Consider the following 16023-nt stretch of genomic DNA (forward strand, 5'->3'; position numbering starts at 1 on the left):
CCCAAGTAGCTGGGACTACAGGCGCCCACCACAATGCCCGGCTATTTTTTGTTTGCAGCCATCATTGTTGTTTGGCGGGCCCAGGCTGGATTTGAACCCGCCACCTTAGGTGTATGTGGCTGGCGCCTTAGCCACTTGAGCCACAGGCGCCGAGCCAGAAATTGGATTTTCTTAAAGTAGGGCCAATTTGTATTCCGTAGTTTCCTAGTAACTGTTCAATAATCTGATTTTAGAGATTTTTGGCCTTCCTTCTGTTGAAATGTCCACTTTGAAGATAGCATTTGTGGAGTTTGTTTCCTTTAACCTTATTCATGGTTTGTATTTTAAAAAATTCTAGGAGGAGGGATGATAAGAAGGGGAACCAAAAAGGAACATTAACCAAGCTTGAATCTAAGCATGTTCTTCCCGGTGGCTCTGGAAGCCATGGTGAGAGCTTAGCACAAAGCTACCCAGCCCTGCACACACAGAGACATATCAGCATTTCCTTTGCTGGAAGACACCATAAGATATCTTTGGAGATACACACAATGCCCTGTAGTCAAAGCACATCTTAACCTAAAGATAATTAAAATTTTTTTTTTAGAGACAGAGTCTCACTCTGTCACCCTTGGTAGACTGCTGTAGCATCACAGCTCACAGCAACCTCCAGCTCTTGGCCTTAGTCGATTCTCCTGCCTCAGCCTCCCGAGTAGCTGGGACTACAGGTGCCCGCCACAACACCCGGCTATTTTTTTGTTGCAGTTTGGCCAGGGCTGGGTTTGAACCTGCCACCCTCAGTATATGGGGCCAGAGCCCTACTTACTGAATCATAGGCGCTGCCTGATAATTTAAATTTTTAAAGAAGGAAATGGGCTGTCATCGTGCTGTGGAAAAGCAAGTACTTGGTTGGATGTTGACTCGGTGTCTTTACCGTGTCCAGTATTATGCTGGACGTGGTGGGAGTTAAAAGAAGCATGAGACACAGTTCCCATCCCAGTGCACCCCAATCTATGCAGAGGGCTGAGACATACACACAAACCACAGGGAACACGCCGTGTTCATGGATTAATACAACGTTAGTGAAGACTGACTGCAGATGACTTTCAAGAAGCTTGACTTTGGAGGGAAAAACAAAGAGAAAGTTGAAACTAGGAGTGGCCCAGTTCGGGGTTTTGAGCCTGGGGCACCTTGAGTGTGTTTATGGGTGTACGTGCTGGGCCAACCCTGTGTTCTGGAGGATGCCCACAGGCTGTGGGGAGAACAGATTTAGTAATGGCCTCTCCCTTTCTGCAGCTCTGACAAAATTGCCCTGTTCAGCAAAAGGTATTAGTGTTCTTTTTAAGACTCTCAACTACCCATGAAGCTCTCCTTCTTTAAGGATTAAGAACATGGAAAATCTGAACTCTACATCTAGTGTTTGCGAATGTTCGCTGCAAACAGCATCCTGAAGGGCTGGAGGGAGGTGTGTAGGCTGGGGTTCGAGACTGAACTGAGCATAGCTAGCAGCATCTCAGCCTGGTGCGTCCCCTTCCAGCTGCCAGGTAGGAGTGGAACCCAGGCCAGTTTCTCTGGTCCAGGGCGGGGAGTTGTTGCTTCCCACTCCTTTCCATGTCTGTGCTGGAAATCACAGCTCTCTGGGTCCTCCCACCCCTCGGGCTTACGGATCTGAGAGCAGGTTCACAACCAGCGCCCTTCTCCAGGTAGAATACAAGGAAGGCATGAGACCAAAGGCCTCTAACTAACTTTTAGACGCACACAAATACTATGTGGGAGTGAATAAAAGCTTCTGTCTTCTAAAGGGTTCTAAGCACTTTTACATATATTATCATATTCACTCAGAAACATCCAGGAGTAAAATTTTTTAAAAGCCTTAATTCTCAGCTGGGCATGGTGGCTCATGCCTATAATCCTAACACTCTGGGAGGCTGAGGTGGGTAGATTCCCTGAGCTCATGAGTTTGAGACTGGTCTGAACAAGAGTGAGACCCCATCTCTAAAATATAGCCGGTGTTGTGGTAGGCACCTGTATTCCCAGCTACTTGGGAGGCTGAGGCAAGAGAATCACCTGAGCCCAAGAATTTGAGGTTGTTGTGAGCTATGACGCCAGGACACTCTACCCAGGGTGACAAAGTGAGGCTCTGTCTCAAAAATAAAGAAAGAAAAGCCTCAATTCTGAAGGCCAGGCACAGTGGCTCATGTCTATAATATTAGCACTCTTGGGAGACTGACGTGGGAGGATCTCTTGAGCTCAGGAGTTCAAGACCAGCCTGAGCAAGATCAAGACCCCATCTCTACTAAAGTAGAAAAGCTAGCCGGTATGGTGGTGAGCACCTGTAGTCCCAGCTACTCAGGAGGCTGAGTCAAGAAGATCACATGTGCCCTGGAATTTGAGGTTGCTGTGAGCTATGATGCCACTGCACTCTACCCAAGGTGAGAGAGTGAGACTCTGTCTCAAAAAAACAAAAAAAACCCACAAAAACCTTAATTTTCAGATGAGGAAACCAACAACCAAGTGGATAAGGTAGTAAGACACCCCCCTCCCCCGAGTTAGGAGCACCTGGAAGACACAAGATGAGAATCCAGGACACTTTCTTCTGCCTGTCGAGTGACAAGAGACAAGAGATTATACAGAATGTTTATTGGATTGTTCTAGGGACAGAGGGGGCTGATTTAGAAGAAAAAGGATGGTAGATGAATAGGAGAGAGATCAATACATCTTTATCTCCCTCCTTCAATTTCCATGAAACATTCAGCTCCAGAAGCCAATGTTTGCTAATTTCTGAATAACCAGAAGAGCCTATGACAAAGCAATTCTGGGAACAACTGAGCAGTGGGCCATCCTGCTGCCCTCATAGATCTGCTGTTGACAAAGACTCTGTTCATTTGCTAAAGGGTACGATCATCTGTCATCAAAGCACCCAACTCCTTAGAGGCAGGTAGAGGCTGAATCTCATGGCCAACTCCCTTCTGCACGGCCAAGCTGTCAGTAAACGTATCACGTCCTCTTTTCCTCCACTTGTAGTCTCCTAACCAGACCAGCAGGTCAGTTGAAGAGTCTGCTTCTGCCCTCGGTCCCCCACGAGGTGGGGAGCGTGGGGGTGGGGGGTGTCTTTCACCTGGAAGACTGTCACCACTGGCTTTTGAAAGGATCTGTTTGTGGGAAAGAGAGTTGCTGTCACCCAGAAGACTTCTGACCCCCAAGACCCCAACCTTCCAGTAAGGGTGTATCTGCTGGGTAGGGCAGACATGTGCTTGCCTGATTTTTAGCTATGGTTCCCTAGAGATAATTAAGTTAAAAAGAAATGCCTTTGGGTCTTGGCCCAGCTCAAAGTAAAACTCAAGAAGCCCTGGAAGGGGAAAGAGAAACTGAAAACTGTACAAGGTGCACAAATCTCTTTCATTTGTACTTTCTTTCTTCTCCCATGTGCCATGGCAGCTTGCTTCCTAAGGGGATTTCCCTGTGGAGAGGACATGAAACCCCTTGCATTTGGCTGTGTCTTGTTGAATGAAGGCAATAAATCATGTCAGTGAGGGAGGGCCAGAGAGCCGAGCCAGGGAGGGAGGAACAGGGGTTTCTGCTGTCCTCAGGCTTGGTCTCCTTTGTGATTAGACAATACAGTAGGAAAAATGAAGCTTTCATAGGATGTGCCTGAGAGGCAACCTAGAGGGAAGCCCCAGGAGGCTTCTAGCTTTCCAGCCCAGCTTGCCTCTGCCTCGGAGCAGGGCTCTGCCTCATGTGTGTATGCAGAGGGCCAGCCTCCTTAGCGTGCATGCAGGTGGGTGGCCCATGAGAGATGCAAGGAAGGGCCCAGATGCTCTCCTACTCATTTGCCGCTAACGTAAGGTGCTTTTCCTGGAGAAGCACTGTGGTCTTCTCAATAAAACTACCCCAGTTAGAGGATATCCTCAGGTAAAAGACTGGGGCTGGTCAGGACAGCTTGCCAACTTCATGTTTACCCAGGGCTTTACCCTGTCATAAAGTCCATTGGGAATAAATGATTTTACCACCAAGTTCTAATGTGTCTAAGACCCTCATGGAGCTCTGAGCCTAGCCTTTCCAGTCTGTAAAATGGGGATAATCACATCTACCTAATGGGGCATGGTGAAGGTGGAAGGAGGTCACAGATGTGAGTACCAGGGTTGGTGGGGGTGTTGTTGCATCTAGCCTGCTGCCTTTTAGGCCCTGGGCTAATTAGGCCTGGCCAGGTTAGATGTGCTGGTCTTCCCTGCACTTTCTATCTGCACCCACAGCACAGCCCATGCCCTTTCCAGCATCCTTTTACATGATACTGTTCTGTTGGCACCATTAAGCCTTAACTTTGCTTTTAAACAATTGTAATGTGGACAGAGAGATGACAGGCACACAGGCCACTTTATAGTCTTATACAAAGAGACACATTAAGTAAATATTCACATTATAGGCAAATAATGAGGTCAGTGTACTTAGGAGTAACTTGGTAAGAAAGGGCTTGTCTGTCCTTCCTGGCTGACTGAGTGCTCTCAGCAAAATCCTCACAGCATTTTCCAAACAAAGATATTAGCCTGGGAAAACACCACCTGTCTGGAGCCAAATTAGACAAGTGCCTCAAGGAAAAGTCACATCAGCACTTTCCCCTTCCAGTTCCATCTTTTTAACAGTGAAAGAGGCTTATTAGGTAAGTTTAAATGATTTTATTTTTATGAAGCTCCCAAGGCAGAAACTGGATGGAGCAGAGTAGTGGAAACGAAGCTGGGATGTGTGAGGTTATGGAGCAGTGGGGGCTGTTTACACACAGGACCATCCGCCTTTGCCCACTGACCCAGAAGGGTCCCTTCCAGATCTTCCTGTTTCCTGGGCTCCATTTTCTCCCTAGCATGATTTGGTAAATCAAATAAAACTCCGAGAAAGTACAATTAATTTACTTATAGTCTATTTACCATTCTCTATTAGGCCAAAAGTTTTAAGAAAAAATACATGGCATAACTTTTTTATATATCTTGGTAGTTTTACTTTTGAGTGTTTCTTGGGACTATGCCTTGACTTATGCTCCACTTATCTTTGGAGAGTATGAGCCAAGATTTTACTTGGCTGAGGCCACATCATGGTAAAGAATTACCCCAGTAAAGAAAACCCAGCCCGGGACAGGGTACGGCTAGTGTGCAGTTTACCTGGAGCAAGGGGTCCAGGCAGGGGAGGTGGTTTGGAGCACCGTACACAAGACTAAGGAGCTTATGTTTTACTTTGTTGGCTGTAGGCAGCCATAAAGGTTTTTAAGATCGATTCACGGGGTGAAGAAGTCTCTTCATTCGGGATGTCATCTTTCTTTTCCCTTCCCACAACACAGCTGAAAGTTCTTGAACTGGTCTCAGCTCAAAATTGAACCCATGGGTGGCAATTTATTTCACCGCTATCTTTTGAGGGTTTGCTATAAGCTCTCTATTCCACAGTGCAGTAGCCCTGGGCTCCTTGTAATTTAAACCAAAAGGAGATGCTTCTGGGAAATGGGGAAGAGCTATCACGCCACAGTACCACATTTCACTGGGAAAAAAGGCTCCTCGTGTGGTAAGGTGACAAGTGGCTTACACACGAGTCCAGGATGGAGATTTCTCAAAGAACTAGTCGCAGACCTACCATTCAATCTGGCAATCTCACTGCTAGGTATCTAATCAAAGGAAAAGAAATCATTTTATTAAAAAGACACCTGTGCTTGAGTGTTCATTGAAGCACAATTCATAATTGAAGATCTGGAATCAACCCAAGTGCCCATAAATTTATGAGTGAATTAATGAAATGGGGGGGTATATGTATGCCATGGACTACTATTCAGCCATAATAACACTGAATTAATGACTTTTGCAGCAATTTAGAAGGAATTGGAGACCATTATCTTAAGTGAAGTATCTCAAGAATGAAAAAACGAATAACACATGTCCTCTCTAATACGCTGGAACTAACCAGTGGGCACACACATGCACAGAGGGAAGTAAAAGTTGTTGGAAATCAATCAGGGGAGAGGACAAAGGAGAGGAGGGGCAAAACTAACCTAACGGGGGCAATGGTCACTATTCAGGTGATGGGCGTATTTCTAGCCTGGAATCAAGCCATGTAACAAAAACATTTGTACCCCTTTAATATTTTTAAATAAATAAATCATCAGCCCAATACAAACAAGGAAACTGAGGCCCAGGGACCAAAGCGCTTCATGCAAGGCAAGTAAAACACTTTCATCAGTACTCATGGGCACCTCTATGTTATAAGCTCTATGTTGGGCACTAGAGATGCATAAAAATAAGACATGGTCCCCATCCTCTCTGGTAAGGGAGAGGAACACATAAACAGATCATTTCAATAAAGTCTCTCAGGGGGCATTTGGAATTGGAATAGTTGACTGCTACAGTGCCACTCAACTCTAACACTCTGTACATCCATCATTGAAAGTGGGCGGGATGATGGATGGAGCTGGGCACTGTGGGAAAATAAGCAAGGAATGCTTGGCACACACGGTGGAGACTTCCCAGAGCTGGAGGGTGGTCAGACTCAAGATGGCCCCAGTGAATCTTACCTCCTGATATCCAGTGAATGGTCTCCTCCCACAAGGAATCACAGCTGACCTGATGACTAGTAGAACAGTATGGTGGGGGGCCTGCAGAGGTGACCAGTGGCACTTGAGTTTCACCCCAGTCTCTTGGCTTACTTGGGGAAAGCAGCCCCCCTGCCTTGAGGATCCTCAGCAGTCCAAGCAGTAGTCCAAGGATAAGCCCTGAGGCCTCTGGCCTGCAGTCAACCTCAGCTCTTGGGCCAAGGGAGCAAGCCAGCTTGGGAGCAGATCCTGCAGTCCCAAGTAAGTCTCAGATGGCTGCAGCCCCGGCTGACGTCAGTCTACACACCCAGGAGCCAAAACCAAATTCCTGACTCATGGCAACTGGGAGAAAAAATAAATGATTGCTATTGTTTTCAGCCACTAAGTTTTGGGGTAATTTGTTACTCAGCAATAAATAATGAACATGGCACTTGTGTGAAGAACACTGGTCTTCTGTTCCTCAGCCCAGCAATCTCTTGCCTAGGTTCAATTTAGCACTCTATCGAAATTGTTTGTTACCCCAAACTGATCAAATAATTTTTACTGGCCTTTTATAAGAACATTTGATAGTCTCTGATTCAATAAATATGATTTTATGCAATAGGCTACATTTTTTAAAAAATAGAGAGTGATTTGAAACAAGGTTTCTGGAGGTGAACAGAGTACTCATTTCCTTTCCAGTTCTACAAAGGAGGTGGCATTTTAACAAGTGACCTTTCTTCAATTGCCTTCTCTTATATGGTGGAATTTTGGCAAAAGGATTTCTTTTCTGTGTGTTAGCATTTCTGAAGTAATTGTAGGTGGGTTTTGTTGTTTGTTTGCTTGCTAAATAGCAGGCTTATCAAAAAAAGCTCCATTTCAATTTGTAAAATATTCTACTTCAGCAGAAACCTCGGATGGGCTTGTCAGTATTTTTAAACGCAAGAGATTTCTTAGTACTGAGGCTTGTATCTTGAGACGAATTCAGGTCGGGGAAGAGTTACTTTCACCAAAGGTAGATGGCAAAGATGGAATCAGTGTAGACAGAAAAGTGCTTCTAGGTGTAAATTCTATTTAAGCAGCCTAGGTGCACAAGCCGATTAGAGAAAAGGGAACCTGGCAGATGGAGAGATGCTTACCAAGGTCCCCAGGGAGTAGGATTGTAATCACAGCCCCTGTGAGCAGCACTTAGCTGAGATTTGGGAGATTATCAGAAACCATCAGCACCTTGTCATCTCTTCCTTTAAACCTTAAACTGCAGCCTTCCACTTTCTTCCTCCGTCTATGAAAGACAAAGTTTTGGTAGTTACAGGGAGCAACTCTGCTTGTTAAAATTTCACTCTGAGGAACTCTATCTTCCTCTCTGCACTGAAGCGGGAACATGGACTCTAGTTTAAATCTGGGCTCCATCATTTACCATCCAGGTTACTTGGAAGTGATTTAACCTCTCTGAAGCTAGTTTTTAATCTGTCCATATGCATTTCTTACAGTGCCATTGTGAGGATTAAATTAAAAAACAGAATACTACCTGCCACTTACTGAGCACTTGCAACGAGCTAGGCATTGTTGTGAGTGCTTTGTGAATACTAACTCGTTTAACCCTCACAACCACCTTAGGACCTAAGCTCTTTCATTATCCCTGCTTTACTCATGAGACAACACAGGCTCAGAGAGCCGAAGTAACTTCCCTGTGGTCACAGAGTGAACACGTGTGAGAGCGAGCCTTCCAATCCAGGCGGTCTGGCCTGAGTCTGTGATCTAACACTGTGCTGCAAAGTCTCTATGGAGGTGTCAGGCATTGGTAATAACATGGGCTGTTACCATTCAGCGTGTTATTCCCAAATTGCAGTCTGGTGTTATAGTCTGAGCCCGGCTGTCATTGGGATGTTGGGGCCCAACCCCTAACGCTAACAACTTCCTCCAAGTACTGCATCTTGAATTACATCTCTGACTCCAGTGAGCGTATTTTCTCAAGCCTCCTGGTGGAGGTAGGCATTGGCTGCTTGATGTCATTCGGACTCTAGTGCAGAGACAAGCAGGCAGAAAGCCAAGCACTCACCCTGGTCATCTGCAGCTATTATCAATAAAGCTGGTGGCAGAGGATGTGGCAGTCAACGGGCGCACTTTCATCCACAAGCTGAACACAGGCTGTCAGCTGGAAACAAGGCCAGTGCTCGCGGGTATTTCCTAACTTCCTATTAGAAACAAACAAAAAAGCTTGTCCTAGTGAATTTCCCACCTAAGATAGCAAAGATATTAGGCCAGGCCACTGGACTAGAACAAAGGGGATGGGAAAGGCCATCCCCTTCCCTGACCTCTGCTCCACTGAGTGGCTGATCCTGTGGGAATCCAGATGCATCAGGGTTTGGGGGGCTGGAAGTGGACAGGGGTTGGAGGGTGAGAGGAGGGGAGGGCTGAGAGGAAAACAAAAGAAGGGAAGACTGCTGAGTGAGCAGACCTGACAAGCCCAGACCCCCTTCCTGTTTGTGGCCTCCTTGCTGGAAGTCCCAGGCCCACCGACCAAGCCCATCTTTGGGTGAGAGCCAACCCTGACAGGCTGATGAGAGGTGGAGGAGGGGAGATTCTGGCTGAGGACTGGAAGGCTGCTCTCTGGGGGATTAAATTGATGGCCCAGCTGGTGGCCAAGGCTGGAAGGCTCTCTCCCCCACAGAGCACTATCTGTGTCTGCGGGGAAAGGACAGTCCCGGGGACATGCTGACTTCCTAGGTCTCACATGCTGTGCCTGGCAGCTGTTGCCAGCACTTGGTGTCACAGTGAAGAGCCTTCCAGGGGACAAATACCTGCCTTATTTGACTTGCCTTTTCTCCCCAAGTGAAAGTTCCTTCTTGTGATTTTGTGCCATTACATGACCAATTTCGGGTTTCAAGGCTGCCAGGTCCCCAGCTCTTTTCTTCTTCCATGTGCTATACTCAAAGTGTAGGCGTAGTCTATCCCCTTAGGGCAGGGCCAAGTAGATAATTTGCAGGACCCAGTGCACAACGGAAGTGCAGGGCCCTCATTCAAAAATTAAGAATTGTAAGATAGCCAGTTGGGTGTGGTGCCTCATGCCTGTGGTCTTAGCACTTGGGGGAACCAAGATGGGAGCATCACTTAAGGCCAGGAGTTCCAGACCAGCCTGGGTAACATAGCAAGACCCTCTACAAAACGAGAAAAATTAACCAGGCATGGTGGCATGTGCCTATAGTCCCAGCTACTTAGGAAGCTGAAGCAGAAGGAGTGTGCTTGAGCCCAGGAGTGTTAGGCTGCTGTGAGCTGTGGTGGCACCACTGCATTCTAGCCCAAGTGACAGAGCAAGACCTTGTCTCAAAGAAGAAAAAAAAAGCAACAGCAGAGAACTAAACCACACACCGCCGCCTGCTAAACTCCCTGCAAAGACTGCATGCCCATGAAGCTGGCCCTGCCTTGAGCTCTAAGAGGTTAAAAGTTTATAGGCAAAGTTAACTGGATTAAAGATGATATAGTAGTCCGGGCATGGTGGCTCACACCTGTAATCCTAGCACTCTGGGAGGCAGAGGCAGGAGGGTTACTTGAGCTCAGGAGTTCAAGACCAGCCAGAGCAAGAGCAAAACCCATGTCTCTACTTAAAAATAAATAAATAGATTAGATAAATAAATAAATAAATAAAATTAGCCAGGTGTTGTGGTGGGTGTCTGTAGCCCCAGCTACTTGGGAGGATCAGGCAGGAGGATCCCTTTAACCCAGGAGTCTGAGGCTGCTGTGAGCGAGGCTGACACCATGGAAGTCTAACCTGGGGAACAGAGTGAGACTCAGTCTCAACAAAAAGAAAGAAACAAAAGGATGACACGGTATACATTTTTAATTTTAGAATATTATGCTACTTTATTTAAGAGATCTGAGCATAAAGCTTTTAATTGCTTTAATTGCTTTTCATATTTATGAAAAGATAGTGGACTTCAAATCTGAGAGATGACTTCAAATTTGGGAGATAGGAACATCTCAGTACCTCATTTATTAACACTTAACTCTCCTAATCACTACTTAATACTAATTTTCACCCACCCTTGAGTAGCACTATGTTTCCCATCTCACAGGCTGCTCCATGGCTCTGAAACACTCCTCCTAACTGGGGTGTGGGAATCAATGATGGATGCAGCAAGTGTCCACACACACCCATGGCACTTGGAGAGGACCATTTCCCAGGGGCAGGGAAGTTCATCTTCCAGTTGTCCACCTAGAACCCAGGGACCAGACTCCGGATAACCACATCCAGCTCGGAAGAAGAAAAACTTTCAACATTTGTCAGTCAAGTCACGGTTAGAGGCAGCGCCAGGTGCAGACCCACCAGCTGCCTGGGCGGGGTCAGGGAAGCACACTCAGAGAACCGAGGCAAAGTCTCCCTCCCTTGCCCCTCCTGTGGTTCCATTCTCTGGCCCTAGCTCCCAAGTTAACTTTTGTTGACCTGAAGGCTGTTGACTAAGATTGCCAGATTTAGCAAATAAGCACACAGGGCACCTAGTTAAATTTGAATTGGGGGTAAAAAGGAATCATGGCGCCCGTAGTCCTGACCTTGGCACCCACCTGACCCAGAACTGGCTCCTTCATAGCCTGTGCTCTCAGCCCAATGCCTTCCCCACGTCGTCTCCCAGCAAACTGGACTTGGCTGCTGCTCCAGCCTGCCCTGCCCTACCCAACCCAGCCCCTGGTGAGGGACTTCGCAGACGTGCTGTTGGAGAAGCTGTTAACTTCCCTGGAAGATGCTGGTGCCAGGCGGAGACTCCTCCCTGACCTGCGGCCAGCTCTGCAGGGCCCCAGCGCATTCCTTCCCAGCTCAGCTCATCATTGGCACTGAGACCGAGGGGGAGGGCTGAACCCAGGCTTAGCTCCGTCACCAGCCTGCAGGGTGGGCTCGGGGTGGGTTGACGTCTGACTGTGGCTTGGGATCCTTGTTAGACAGGTTCCTCTCTTCGATGTAATTTCAGTTTTAACATCCCTTTTTGGAAGTGAGCATGAAAACTGAGTGTCAGAAATGTGCACAATTCTTTATGATATGCCATTTAGTCCTCATAACAATACTGTGAGGTAATATTGTCCATGTTTTACAGATGGGAAAACTAAGGTTCCTCTGTCTCTCTCCTGATGGGTTTCAGAGCCTGAGTTAAACTCTGATCTTTTAAATCCAAGCCTGTGTTCTACTACTGCCCATTTTCCTCGGTGGCTGCCTGAGCCACAACTTTGATTCATTAATAGCTTATACCTCGCTCTCCAAGCTGATCCCTAAATCCTTGTAATTTTGCCACAGAAACTCCTCTCAGCACCACTGTCTCCGTTTCCTGGGGCTGTTATAACAACTGACCACAAACCGGGTGGCTGAGACAACAGGAATTTATTCTAACAGTTCAGGGGCCAGAAGTCCAAAATCTGCTGGCTGACTTGGTCCCTTCTGGAGTCTCCTAGGGAAAAACCATCCACCTCCTCCCGACTTCTGGTGGTTCCCATGGCATTCCTTGGCTTGTAGCTGCATCACTGCGTCTCTGCCTCCGTCCTCATGTGGCTTCTCCCCGGTGGCTGTCTCTCCGTGCCTACGAACTTTCTCTCCTGCCTCTCATGAGGGCACCAGTTAGTAGATTTAGGGCCCACCTCAATCCATATTTCCTTTTCTTAACTAATTACATCAGCAAGGAACCTATTTCTTTTTTTGAGACAGAGCCTCAAGCTGTCCCCCTGGGCAGAGTGCCGTGGCATTACAGCTCACAGCAACCTCCAACTCCTGGGCTCCAGCGAGTCTCTTGTCTCCGCCTCCTTGAGGACTTTTTAAAGTCAGCTGAGAACCCAAGTCCAGAAAGGGTCCACAGTTCCAGATTCCTTTCGATAGAAGACCCTGGGAAAGTGCCACATGGATCTCGATTCTGTATTTTGTGCTGCTGCTCTGCAGGGGCCCTCAGATGCTAAGTCCGTTAGTTAACACAGGGTTTTGGATGCATTGCAAACACTTTGCCCTCTGCGGTTACCAGTTGTGCTTACCTAACATGCGTCCAGAAATGATCATCACCGCAGTGAGGGAGGGGAGGGAAAGGCACCGTTTGGCAGGGTTCAGCCTGCATTGGGGTTTCTGAAATTGCTGCCCAGAGAGGTCAGAGAGGGGGAGGAAAGGAGACCTCTTAATTTTCCGGAGGCCATTTTCTGGAGTTGGGATTTGAGGAGCAAATATCATGGCTAAAGGACAGCAGAGACTCCCCCAGGGAAGCCCACAGCAACTGCTGAAGTACTTTTTAAAATCTCAGGTCTTTCTAATCGATTTTCTTTTCCAAACTCTTATCATTTTCTGCTTCTTCCCACCTCCTAGTGCTGATTTCTCTGTCCCTGTGGCTTTGTTGGCCTTACAAAAGCGTCCTCTGGCACTGAGTACATTGCCTCAGAACAGGCCTACCCCCAGGGCCTTGTCCTCTACCACTGGTGGGGCTAATTTGGGCTCCACGCTGTGAAGCTCTTTCTTTTCCTGAATATGCTAATTCACTTTCTTTCTCTTTTCTCTTTCTCCTTTCCCTGGAGAGCAGCGTCTCTCCTGGACATGCCGACAGCAGAAAGCAGTCACCTGCCCAGGAAGTTTGTTCGTGGTCCTGTTTCCCAGCTTTGCCTGCCAGGTCCACTTCTGGTCCTCGCCCAGGGGACCTCTGCCTCTAGGGACCCCAGTGTCAGAGCCCTGGCTGCGTACCTTGTCTTTGCCCAGAGGAGGGGCAGGTGGGTGAGGAGGGGCACTCAACGCCCCAGAGGACTGTCTCCCCATCCTTGGGGCCTGGATGTTCCACAGGACTGTTTGGGAGATACTGGGTAGTAATGCCCCGTGAGCAGGGGGAGGTGTAGAGTGGGGGTTTTTGAACCTCCTTTTGGAATCTGTTGGCCATGCACTGTGTCAAAGGGAGAGAAAATTGCTTAGATGCAGGTAGCACCTGAAGTATTTTATTTTAATATCTACTATTTATTTATATAAGACACAGGCTTCCCACTGATGTTTTCATCCCATTTAGAACATGTTTTTATAACTGAGTCCCTGGCCTTACACCTCCTTCCTTGCCAACCTCCGAGATAAAATAAGTTGATCAGAGGGCAGAGGAGGCCCAGCGGCTCTGTGCTTCTCCCAGACTTTTAGGAATTAGGCTAGCTTTAGATTATTGGAATAGTTGCATAAAGAGTACAGAATTCCCATATACTCATCACCCGGCCTCTCTCTCACTAACATCTATTCTTGCATGGCATGTTTACCACAACTGAGAAACCAGCACTGGTACATTATGGGTAACTAACTCCACCCTGGGTTCAGATTTCACTAGTTTTCTGCCAATGTCCTTTTTTGTCCCAGGATCTCACCCAGGACACCAGCCACCCTGAATAGAGTTGTTCTTAGCTTCCCTGGCCCACTTCTGACACTATCTGACTTTCCTTGTTCTGACCATCTTGGCGGTTTTGAGGAACACTGGTCAGGGAGTTTGTAGACTGTCCCTTGATCTGCATTCATCTGATACTTCTCACATGGTCACACTAAGGTTATGAGTTTGGGGAAGAAGCACTTAGCAGTGCAGTCCCATGCTCACCAGAACATATGAAGGACACACTCTGTGGCGTGACTTGTCTGTAGATCCCCTGGCCCAGGAGAGTTTGCAGACATTCTCCACCATGAAATTACCTCCCCCTGGCCATACTTTAATCTTCAAAGGAAGTCACACCCAAGGGAGGCGGGGGAAGGAGTAAGGCTCTACCTCCTAGAGGAGGGAGTGTCCACAGATGCCTTTGGGAGTCTTCCCAGGGGAGATCCCAGACATGTTTTTAGAGTAACTCAGAAAATTCCCTCCAGCACTTACTAGGAGATCAGTGGTGATGGATGCATGGATTTTGTAGGGCAGGTGCCACAGACCCCAAGCAGATCATTTCATAAGGCCATATCCTGGGGCTTTTCAGTTTCGTGGGATTGGGGGAGCATTTTGAACATGCAGAGTGGAGGACACACACACACACATATAATGTAATTACTGTGTAAATCATCGAGTCATTAAAAAATGTTTAGCAAGTGTCCACAAATGCACAGTGCTCTGCAAAGAAGACTCAATGTAGACAATCTCCCAGGTGGGATTGTCCTCTGACACCCAGGGTCAGCCCAGGGCTCAGAGCCAATGAAGTAGCTGTCACAAGTGCAGTAGGCAACCAGACAGAAAGCCCCAGGTGCCGCTGGGGGAGCGGGTGGGTCAGCAAAGGTCTCTCTGGACTTGAGGATGATCGGGAGGGAGCCAGCGGTCTGGTGGGTGGGGCAGAGGGAGTGGGGATAGGGGAGATTTTCTGGGGAGAAAAACTCAGAGAGATCAAACAGCATGTGCAAAAAGCAAACTGGTATCTAGAGGGACGTGTGGAGGTAGTGAGAGATGTTTATGCAGAAGGAAAATTGTTTCCTGGAAAAATCATATGACATTTAGTCATATGAAATAGTTCAAGTTTCTTAAAATAAGATTGTTCTATACAATTTAGTACATAAAACTCCATGTGCTGGCACGGTGGCTCATACCTGTAATCCTAGAACTTTGGGAGGATGGGCAGGAGGATTGCTTGAGGCCAAGAGTTTGACATGCCTGATCAAGAGTGAGACCCTGTCTCTACAAAAAATAGAAAAATTAGCCAGGCATGGTGATGGGCTCCTATAGTCCCTGATACTTGGGGAGCTGAGGCAGGAAGGTCACTTTAGCTCAGGAGCTTGAGGTTACAGTGAGCTAGGATGACACCACTGCTTGCTAACCTGGAAGACAGAGTGAGACATTAACTTAAAAACAAAACAAAACAACCCACAATACTCAGGGTGGCGGTTTCAAACCCAGCCCCAGCCGAACTGCAACAAAAAAAGTAGCCAGGCATTGTGGCGGGCACGCCTGTAGTCCCAGCTACTCAGGAGGCTGAGGCAAGAGAATCACCTGAGTCCAGGAGTTGGAGGTTGCTGTGAGCTGTGACAACACAGCACTCTATCAAGGGCAATAATGTGAGACTCCGTCTCACAAAAAAAAAAAAAAAAAAAAAAAAAAAAAAAGTATTGCAAGTTTGCTGAATACAAAATCAATATACAAAATTAACTGTATTTATAGTTACCACCTGTAGACAGAAATTTAGTATTTTCTATTTTTTTAAAAGATATCATTTGCAAAGCAACAAAAGTAGTAAGTTTGACTGAATCTAAGACACCTTTGACGGTAAGATGCACTATTACTTTATATACCCGAAGAAGGAAAAATGACTGCCATTTATCAGTGCAAAATGCCCTCAGTTGTAAGACACCATCCAGATGATGGACAGAAGAGAACTATGCAGAGAAAAGTACAGCTTTATTTAAAGGTCCAAAAGAAGGGCTAAAAAGCCAACAGATGATCTGTGTTCATGGAAAACTTAATAAATAAAGATATCAGGGCTCAGCATCTGTGGCTCAAGCGGCTAAGGCACCAGCCATATACACCTGACCTGGCGAGTTCAAATCCCGGGCCCGCCAAACAACA

The sequence above is a fragment of the Otolemur garnettii genome, unplaced genomic scaffold (assembly GCF_000181295.1).
Source record: "Otolemur garnettii isolate 467f Iridium unplaced genomic scaffold, OtoGar3 scaffold00010, whole genome shotgun sequence".
NCBI lineage: Eukaryota > Metazoa > Chordata > Mammalia > Primates > Galagidae > Otolemur > Otolemur garnettii.